We start from the raw sequence: 10672 nt of genomic DNA on the forward strand, positions 1-10672 counted from the left end.
ATGTTCTATCCGTTATTGAAAAGGAAATATTGACATTCCCTACTATTAATAGAGAACTATTTGTTTATCCCTTCAAATCAGTCAATATTTGCCTCATATATTCAGTGTACTCTGCCACCGGGTACATATATATTTATAATTGTCATGTCATCTTCTTGAACTGACCCTTTTATTAGTGTATAGTGGTCTTCTTTGTTACTTCTCACAGTTGTTAAGATAAAGTCTATTTTATCTGATATTATAATGGCTATACCAGCTCACTTTTGGATTCTGCTAATATGGCATTCATTTTTTCAATCTTTTCACTTTCAACCTACTTGTGACTTTGAATTTTAAATTTGTCTCTTATGAAGGGCAGATAATTGCATCATGGTTTTTATCCGTTCTGCCAATCTTTGCCTTTTACTTTGTTTTTCATGCTGTTTGGCAGGGGTCACGTTTCATTCTTTTCCCATGTGAGTATCCCATTATTGCAGTACCATTTTGTTGAATTTTTGCTTGTTTTTGTTTGTTTGTTTGTTTTAGGAAGTGTGTGGGCTTGGTCTCCTGCATGGCAGTTGATAATTCTATCACTGAACTACCCTTGCACCCACTTAATCCATTTACATTTAAAGTTCCTACTGATAAAGCAGTATTTTCTTCCGCTATTTTGCTATTTGGGCTTCATAAGTCTTATACTTTTTAATCCCTCAATTCTTCCCTTAATTACTACTTTCATATTTATTTGATTTTTTTAATTGTATCATTCTGAGTACTTTCTCATTTCTTTTGCATATATTTTTCATATATTTTCCTTGTGGCTACAATGTGGCTTAAATTTAACACTGTAAATCTATAACAATCATGTTTGATTTGATACCTACTTAGTTTCAATTGCATACACACACTGTACTTTACCCTTCAGTTACCCCACTTTTTTGTTATACCTGTACAAATTTTATCCTTATACATGCTGTTTTCAAAACCATAGATTTATCATTACTTTTTATATATACAGTACAATGCAATATAATTCAATAGTCCTGGCCTTTATAATTATCCAGTGGTTACCTTTATCAGAGGTCCTTATTTCTTTATACTGCTTTGACCCACTGTCTAGGACCTTTCCCTTTCAGTCTGCAGAACTCTCTTTAGCCTTGCTCAAAGGGCAGGTTCAGTGGTGATGAACTCCCTCAACTTTTGTTTTTCTGGGAATGTCTTAATCTCTTCCTCATTTTTGAAAGACAGTCTCATTAGGTATAAAATTTTTGGTTGGCCATATTTTTCTTTAAGCACTGTATGTATTTCATCCCACTACTTTCTTGCCTCCATGGTTTCTGATGAGAAAACAGTGCTTAATCTAATTGGGACTCTACTATACTTAACATGTTGCAATTTTTTTGCCGCTTTCAGAGCTCACTCCTTATCCTTGGTATTCAGCAATTTGACAACTATGCATCTGGACATGGTCTTTTTGAGTTTTTCCTGTTTGAGGTCTCTTAGGCTCTATTCACTTTTCTTTCTTTTTTTCTTTCTGCTCCTCAGCCTGATTCATGTCAATTGTCTTGTCTTTGAGTTTAGTCATTCTTTCTTCTGCCACGTCCATTCTGCTCTTGAAATCCTCTAGGAAATTTTCCATTTCAGTTATTGTGATATTCAATTACAGTCATCGTTTGCCTCTTTTTTAGCATTTTTATTTCTTTACGAAGACTCTCATTTTGTTCATTCATTGTTTCCTTGATATCTTCCAATAGTTTCCCTTTATCTCTTTGGAAATATTAAGAATCATTGCTTTGAACATCTTTTCTTATATGCCCAAAGTCTTGTCTTATTCTTGGTGGTTCTTAGATTTTTATATTATTCCTTTGAATGGGCCATTATTTCCTGTTTCTTTGTCTTATGATCTTTTATTGCACACTGTATGTTTTAATATTTTAAAGTGATAACTCCAGGATTTAGACCCTGACCTGTCTGTTCAGTAAGTATTTTATCTAGCTGATAGTATGACAAGAGATTTCCTTGAGTGCCCAATGCTAACAAAACAAACCAGTGTAAAAACACCTTTCATAGTCTTTGTAAATTGCTCTGCAATGGCTATTGCTTTCCTTCAGAATTTAGCCTTCCTATCAAAAGGATTAGTCCCAGGTAAATGAAAAGTACAGGTATCCTCTGTCTTTTCTCATACTGCATCTTGTCCTAGGTTTAAGCTTATTGTGTCCTTAGTAAGTCCCCATTTACGTCTACTCAAATGCTCTTCTTCCCCCTATTGAACTGACATTCTTCCTGTCCTGGGTGCTGTATTGTTATGATTTCAAGCAAGTAATCCTTTGCTCCAGGCCACTTAGAGTTAATCGTTTCTTATGCTGCTTTGGTTCTCTGCAAGCTACTTTTGCCTGCAGGGTAAGTTCCTGGAGGAAAATCCAGAGAGTGATTTCTGGTTCAGTCTTTAATGTTGCCACCTGATAGATTGGCACTGACATACAGTTACCCCAGTACGTGCAGAGAAATTTCTCTGTTTCTTCTGGAACAGGGCCAGGGACCTTCAATGAAAGCATAGGCTGGCTCCATGCTATGTCATGGAGGTGATAAAGAAGGGGTCAGCAAGAGTGCGAAGAGATCCCCCTACATTTTTAAAGCTAAGTTTTCTTGATTCATCATTCTCTCAGCTACCTCAACCCTTTACCAGTTTTCTATAGTTTTGAAGATGAGAGCTTTGCCAGTATTTTGCTGTTGTTCAAAGATTCTGCGGGAGAACAGCATCCTGGAGCATCTTATGCCTCCATCTTGGTCTGTGGGAAGCCTCCATATGTTTACTCTTCATGGTTTCATAACCTGCACTAGAAAGCAGGGATTAATGACTTCATAGTCACCATTTTCATGTAATCTTTGAGGTCCAAAAATCATATTGGCCCATGGGAGAAAATCAAGCTTAACTGCAACGTAAGCTCCAACACAGGGACTTTGAATCTGCTAGGAAAATTCAGTGAATTTCTATGAAATTCCAAAGCCCCTATGGAGAGAAAATTAAGGAAAGATCATTTGAATAATATATGGAATATCTTGCATTATATATCCATGTCTATCTATCTATCTAATAATCTTTAGAGAAAGTTTATATAAAATATAAGTTTTCAATACCAAAGAGCAAACCAAATATTAGTGGTATAAATTTTTAACTGAAAGGTAGGCTTCTAAACAAGAAATGTTAGTTCTTTCAGCATGGCTCTCATTCAAAATTAGACACTTGATATCAGACTAAAATTTGCTGATTTTTTTACTTATGGATACAGATGTGTTGATCACTGCACCTTAGGCTCAACTTCAAATGGCTGCCAAACTTAGCAACTTTTTTGATATAAATATTTAAGATCCAGAAAATCATCTTTGAAAGTATCAAAACACGGATGGGTCAGGACCTGCCTAATAAAGTAGATTCTAAAGAAGCATGAAGTATTAGTGAATCAAAACACTGGTTCTATACTATGTGGTGAGGCTAATGAGGGAGATGGAAGAGATGTTTGTAACAATAGCAATGGGCTTTGCAATTCCATGCAAATTTCCTTATTACATGGGTCAATGCTGTGTAATAAGGAAAGGGTTCTTAAAACAGGACAAATATAAGGTTAACAGAAAAGACTTTTGGAGGGTAGTATTAGTAATTGATCAGAGTTATAAAATTCAACACATTCTATTTTAAAACGTCAAAATAGGGTAGACCACTTTGGTTCAGCAGGCAGAGTTCTTGTCTACCATGCCAGAGACCTGGGTTCAATTCCTGGTACCTGCCCATTCAAGAAAAAAAGTGTCAAAATATGAAAACTAAAGGATGCTAGAAATAATGTTAGGTAATCCCTTGACTAATAAACACTCAAGAAAAAAGCAATTTCTTCGACTCAATCCTTAAGTGATTGCAATAGACAATAACATTCTCTTGAAACGCTGCCAAATATTTATGATGATATGGTTCAATATGGGCATGAAGGATGGTGTTCTAGTTTGCTATCTGCCAGAATGCAACACACCATAGACAGATTGGCTTTTAATAAAAGGGGATTTATTTCATTAGTTCTTCAGAGGAAAGACAGCTAACTTTCAACTGAGGTTCTTTCTTACGTGAGAAGGCACAGGGTGATCTCTGTTGGCCTTCTCTCCAGGCCTGTGGGTTCCAACAACTTTCCCCAGGGTGATTTCTTTTTGCATCACCAAAGACCTGGGCTGAGCTGTGAGTGCTGAGATGAGGTATGCTGAGCTGCTTGGGCTGTGCTATATTGTGCTCTCTCATTTAAGCACCAGCCAATTAAATCAAACATCATTCATTGCAGCAGGCACACCTCCTAGTTGACTGCAGATATAATCAGCAACAGATAAGGTTCATGTACCATTGGCTCATGTCCACAGCAACAGAACTAGGTGCCTTCGTCTAGGTGTCATTCAAGTCAACAATTGAATCTAACTACCACAGATGAAGAGAAAAAGTAAAGGTTATTGTGTTTATTTCCTTTAGAAACTAGAAAAACTTAGCAACATCTCCAATACCTGGGCAAAGAAATCCTTAAATAGCTTTTTCTCTAATGGATTAACTCCCCTTCTGGAAACACTTGTTCCAGGAGTTATAACAGTATCCACAAGATTGTTTCAATTCCCCCTCTTCTTCCTCTGTCACTGTACTAATGCTGATAGTTACTGCAAGGAAGTTCAGAACATTATACAAGCAGTTGGGTCTGGATTTCTCATCTCATTCTCATACTCCTTCTCCTCTCCAAATGTCATCTTTAAACTTTTAGAAGGTTTAAGTCTTTAAAGAACATCCCTTATGCATTCAGAGCAAAGTTATTGAATTTCAAATATTTACTAAGCACTTATTATATTTTAATCACTAACCTATATATTTTGAAGATATGAAAGTGAAGAAAGCAACAGTCCTAAATTTCATAATGTCTTTAAAATAATGGGAAAGTAACATAAGGATGTTGTTTTATTCATGTTAACAGTACACCCTCCTGTCCCTGGTAAATAATAGGCATTCAATGAAGTGCTTGTTGAATTGAAAAAAGCAATAAGTATATTATTTAAAAGTTTATAATCCAAGGTAAAAGTATTTGACTTAAAGATTGAAGTGGAATTGAAAAGCAGGCATGGATGTAAAAAACTTTTTAAAAATAGATGCTCATCATCCTTCTACAATATAATGGAAAAATTAGAGGGTAAGAAGTAAAAGGATTTGGTCTCAGTCCTCTGGGTTAGATAATAATATTGTATTGAAGTTAATTTTCCTGGTTATGAAACCTATCCTTTAGATACGTTATGCAATGTCCTTTTTCTTAGCAAAACAGAGCATATTATTTAGGGGTGAATGTGCATTATGCCTTCAAATTACTCTCAAAATTTCAGAAAAAAGCAATAATTTTTAGACAGATTCCCATAAATAGAGAGAATGATGAAACAAGTTCAATCTGTAAACAACAGATGAATCTGGGTGTACCTTGTACTATTCTTACAACTTTCCTGCAAGTTGAAAATACTATGAAAATAAAGTTACCAAAAAGTGCTTTACTTATTCATGGCATGTTTTAGGCATGGTAAAAGGTCTTCCAAGCTCATAAATCTTGCTTTTTCTTTGATATCCTGCCATCAAATCCAATGAGGAGGATTGCTGGCAGCCAAATTTGTGCAGTACAGATCTCCTACCCCTTCCCTGATTATAGCTGATTGAGCCAACTGAAGATACCAGACCCAAACTAAGGCACCATAACTTTTTTCAAAATATAACTAAGAAAATGCTTTGAGAAGGAATACATGTCCTCTTGCTTTCACAAATGATTTTTCCCAGAGTAATGCTTTGAGTCTCTCTCTCAGTATCTTTCTCAAAATTGATTTATCTAACTGATTACATGGTAAGATGGATGTTCGTTGCTCCTCAATTTTTATTGTTCAGAATTAAAAAGAAAAAAAAAAACTTGCACTCAAGTAGCTCGCTCCTTTCCCCAGGCTCTGCTTGCCTTGTCTGTTCCTCCATGATATAAGCTTTCTGATGAGACTGCTCTAGCAAGGGTGAATGAAACCTTTATCACTGCGCGGGTTTAACTCAGGAGAGAAAATAATAATAAGTCCATTTCGTCCCAAATCTGTCCCATATTATTCAATCCAGCCTTACTAGGAATAAAGCTGATATTTTTATCTTTATCTGTCTGATTCCTGCATCTCTAAAATTGGTTCAGAACCCATGGGAGAAAGGGGGTGTGATTAATTATCACCTTCCAACTGCAACAACTGTCAGCCAGTCTCTGCAGGGTACTGGCAAAGAGAGAAAAGCAGCCTGCAGGAGAAGAGATGGTGCAGTCTTGGAAAGATAAGCATTGGTAAAATACAGAGTTTTTATGGCTTTTAATTCCTTATTCTAGGTCTTTCTTGAAGTCCAGCTACATTTCTATCCTTTCTTGGATTCCAAAAGACACACATATTTCCATTGAAGAAATCATCTTTTGGGGCTTAAACTATCATCCATAGAGTCTGAACAGGTTTCAGGCATATTCTTTCTGCCTATATGGAAAATTCTTAAATTTATATTTCTGTTAATGTGACAATAGTAGATTTAGTATTTATTAATTGCTAACAAAACTAGTGTCATCTTTCTTCAAAGACCACTTATTCTCCAAGACCACAGAGGAGACAACATTTGGGGGCAGGCTGAATTTTAGTCCTGTGACCCAAAGTGAATATCCTCAATGTAAGCCTCAGAAGTGAAGAGAAGAAACAAGAGTACCAAGACACTGATGCTAAAGATTGGACAACACCTGGTGAAATCGATACCTGCCCTTTGTGATAATCTCAAGCATGCTGACTTCTAAAAGTAGAGGTAAAAGAAATGACCTCCAAACCTGCTGTAAACAGTCTTCACATGGTGATTGCTGTTGGGAGCCTTATCAGTAGAGAGATGATAAAATGATTGAAAAATTAGTTGAGAATATTAAAGAACTTGGTGACATTTAACTATATTTAATATCCTCTTAAGGCAGTTCTAGGAATGCCTTGATAGAATTAAGGGGCATAAAAACACTTCAGCTTGTAGGTTAGCATTCTCAGGTCTTTGAATGGCCAATTTATGTTCAGGGCTTCTTTGCCGTCATGAAACATATTCTACTCACTCAAAAGTCCAGTGGGTTGCCAAATAATTACACTATCCATAAACAAAGTTTATGAGAACAAGGAAAGAAAATAATATTTTCAACTGGCACATATCTTTTAAATGGAAACAAGTTAGGTGAAGAGAGTAAAAATCCTGTTAATTGATAAACAATGAGAGGTGAATTTAAGAATCAACAGGATTTAAGAAGCAGGACAGGATTTAAGAAACATAAGTGGTTGGTGTTTGCATAATATGAGCACAGAGATGTCAGCAGAGCATCTCTGCCCGGGTTAGAAAGCCTTGTCTTGATGGTAGAATGTTTCACATGTGGTGGAACCAAGGCTCCCCTCAGTACTCACAAGAAACCAGCTGCAAAGCCACACAGAAATTTCTAAAGTATGGCAATGCCAGTAATTTGTCCTATTTTACACTATCTACAAATGGACTTGATGTTTCTAGGTTAAAGCCCACACTCTCAAAAAAAAAAAAAAAGTTCCCAAATATTCAACATTCAAAGAACGACTTACTTTCTTCTTGTCTCTGGATGAGGGCAAAACCTTTCTTGCCCCTAACTAGAACACCACACTGGCTCGTTTACTGACACTTCTGGTCCTATCGCAGATGACTTTTGAGAGATTTTTAAAACTCCAAAGAAAATCATAACCCCTGAAGACAATCACAGTGAGGGGAAATCTCACTGTGTATCTCTAGAATGTCAGTCAGGTATTTGTATAGCCAGTTTTGTATAGCCAGGCCAGCAAATTGAAATTAAGATAAATCTATAGGCAAGTACATTCTGTTAGAAACCGCAAAATCTGTGGGAAATACTTGTTCCAAATAGACACTTACTAGGTTTTTCATTCACCTAAGTTCTTTTTTGGTTGAAGAAAGGGACCATGCAATTGAAAGGCCTCCTTCTGCTTTAAGTTCTGCCATAGAATACACCCAAATCTCGAAGGTGACTGAAATCTCTGCTCTTTTCACGGATTTCTTCAGACGTGAAACCACAGTTCTATGTAAATTGAGATGTCACAATTAAGTTGTCTCCAAAACTTTGCCAATACCAGGATATGGATGAAACCATTCTGTCTGGCACTCAAAATCCCTGTGATAAGTACACTCAAAAGGGCATTACTTTTCATCTATGTCTAAAAAAGTTATTCGTATTCCAGTGAGCATCTTAAGTTGTACCTTTGCCAACCAACACATTCAAAGGTTTATTATTTATTTATTCATTTTACTTATGAAAAACAGAAGAAAAAAAAAAGATAATAAAGCCTATCCCAACCCTGGATTACGTAAGAACTGATGTAAAACAGACTTCTGGCAATGCACTGCCATGTTATTTTTAATGCAATTTTATTGAGATATGTTCACACACCTGATAATCCATCCAAGCAATGGCTCACAGTATCATCATATAGTTGTTCTTCATCATCACGATTTTAGAACATTTTCATTACTCCCAAAAAAAGGAAAAAGAAAAAAGAAACCCCCCCAAAATATATATCCTTTATCCTCCTCCTCATTATTATTATTATTATTATTATTATTATTATTTTGTCTTTATTTTATTACTCATCTACCCATACACTGGCTAAAGGGAGTGTCAGTCACAAGGTTTTTGCAATCACCTGGCACACTGAGAGCTATGTGGTTATACAATCATTATCAAAGATCAAGGCTATTGGATTACAGTTCAACAATATCAGGTAGTTCCTCCTAGCTATTCTAATACACTAGGAATTAAAAAGAAATATCTATATGACAAGTCAGTAGTCATAATCATTTGTTAAATCCTAATTTCTCAGTTATACCTCCTCCCTCTCACATGATTATTCTCTCACTCTTCAAGGATATCTGGGCAATGAACATTTTAACATCTTTGTGTTAGAAACAGGTATTGACTTTATGGGATAGAGGAATGAAACTCATTGATGTTCTTGAAGAGACTGGGTTTCAGGGTTTATCTGACATAGGAACAATTTGGATGCCTTAAATTTCTGAAAAAATAAACTGAAAACTCTTATAGAGTCTTGGATCAGGAATACTGTTTGTTGAAGCTTGGCATACTGTGGGAATTTGCATAATCCGGCTGAAGCTTGCATAAGAGTAACCTCCAGAATGATCTCTTGAGGCAATTTGAAATCTCTTAGCCAATGAAACTGTATTTTGTTACCTTTCTTTTCCCCTTTTGGTCAAGAAGGCATTCTCAATCCCATGATGCCAGGGCCAAGTTTATCCCTGAGAGTCATGTTGCACATTGCAAAGGATACTTACACCCTGTCATGGTCAGGTTCATGTGTCAACTTGGCCAGGTGGTAGTACCTGTCTGGTTGGAGAAGTGCTGACTTGTCTGTTGCTATGAGGACATTTCATAGAATTAAATCATGATCACATCAGCTGCATCCACAGCTGATTCCATTTGTAATCAGTCAAGGGGAGCATCTTCTGCAATGAGAGATTGCACTGGAAGCCTTTTGTGGTAGTTAGATTCGGTTGTCAACTTGGTCAGGTGAATGTACCTAGTTTTGTTGCTGTGGACATGAGCCAATGGTACCTGAACCTCATCTATTGCTAACTACATCTGCAGTCGGTTAGGAGGTGTGCCTGCTGCAATGAATGACTTTTGACTTAATTGGCTGGTGCTTAAATGAGAGAGTGCAATGTAGCACAGCCTAAGCAGCTTGGCATTCCTCATCTCAGCACTCGCAGCTCAGCCCAGTCCTTTGGAGATGCAGAAAGAAGTCACCCTGGGGAACGTTGTTGGAACCCAGGGGCCAGAGAGAAGGCCAGCAGAGACCATCCTGTGCCTTCCCACGTAAGAAAGAACCTCAGTGGAAAGTTAGCTGCCTTTCCTCTGAAGAACTAACAAAATAAATCCCCTTTTATTAAAAGCCAATCCATCTCTGGTGTGTTGCAATCCAGCAGCTGGCAAACTAGAACACCTTTTAAGGTGAATTCAGAGATACAGGTTCTTTTTTCCTGCTTTGGCTGGTGAGCCTCTCCTGTGGAATTCATCCAGACCCTCCATCAGAGTTGTCAGCCTGCCCTATGGATTTTGGACTATACGTTTCCATGATTACATGAGAAACTTTTATAAATTTTATATTTATGGATATTTCCTGTTCATTCTGTTTCTCTAGAGAACTCTAACTAATACACATCCCTGGGAGTCATGTCCCACATAGTGGGGAGGATAATGAGTTTATTTGCAGAGTTGGCTTACAGAGATAGGCCACATCTGAACAACAAAAGAGGTTCTCCAGGGGTAACTCTTGGACATAATTATAAGTAGGCTTAGCTTTGCCATTGCAGGAATAATTTTCATAAGTGCAAGCCTCAGGATTGAGGGTTTGGCTTATTAAATTGGGAGTTCCTAATGCTTGAGGAAATATCAAGAATCTCTCAGATGGGGACATTTACTATTTCCACACTTTTCACCAGTTGTTTAAGGGAACTTTGAATTTTTTTTTAATTAATTTTCTGCCCAAAGTACATCGGAATGTATTGGGGTATTACATTAACCTGTACAGCATTACAAGATCTCATTCTCTATTCCTGGCT

This window comes from Tamandua tetradactyla, chromosome 7 (genome assembly GCF_023851605.1).
Source record: "Tamandua tetradactyla isolate mTamTet1 chromosome 7, mTamTet1.pri, whole genome shotgun sequence".
In the NCBI taxonomy this organism is placed as follows: domain Eukaryota; kingdom Metazoa; phylum Chordata; class Mammalia; order Pilosa; family Myrmecophagidae; genus Tamandua; species Tamandua tetradactyla.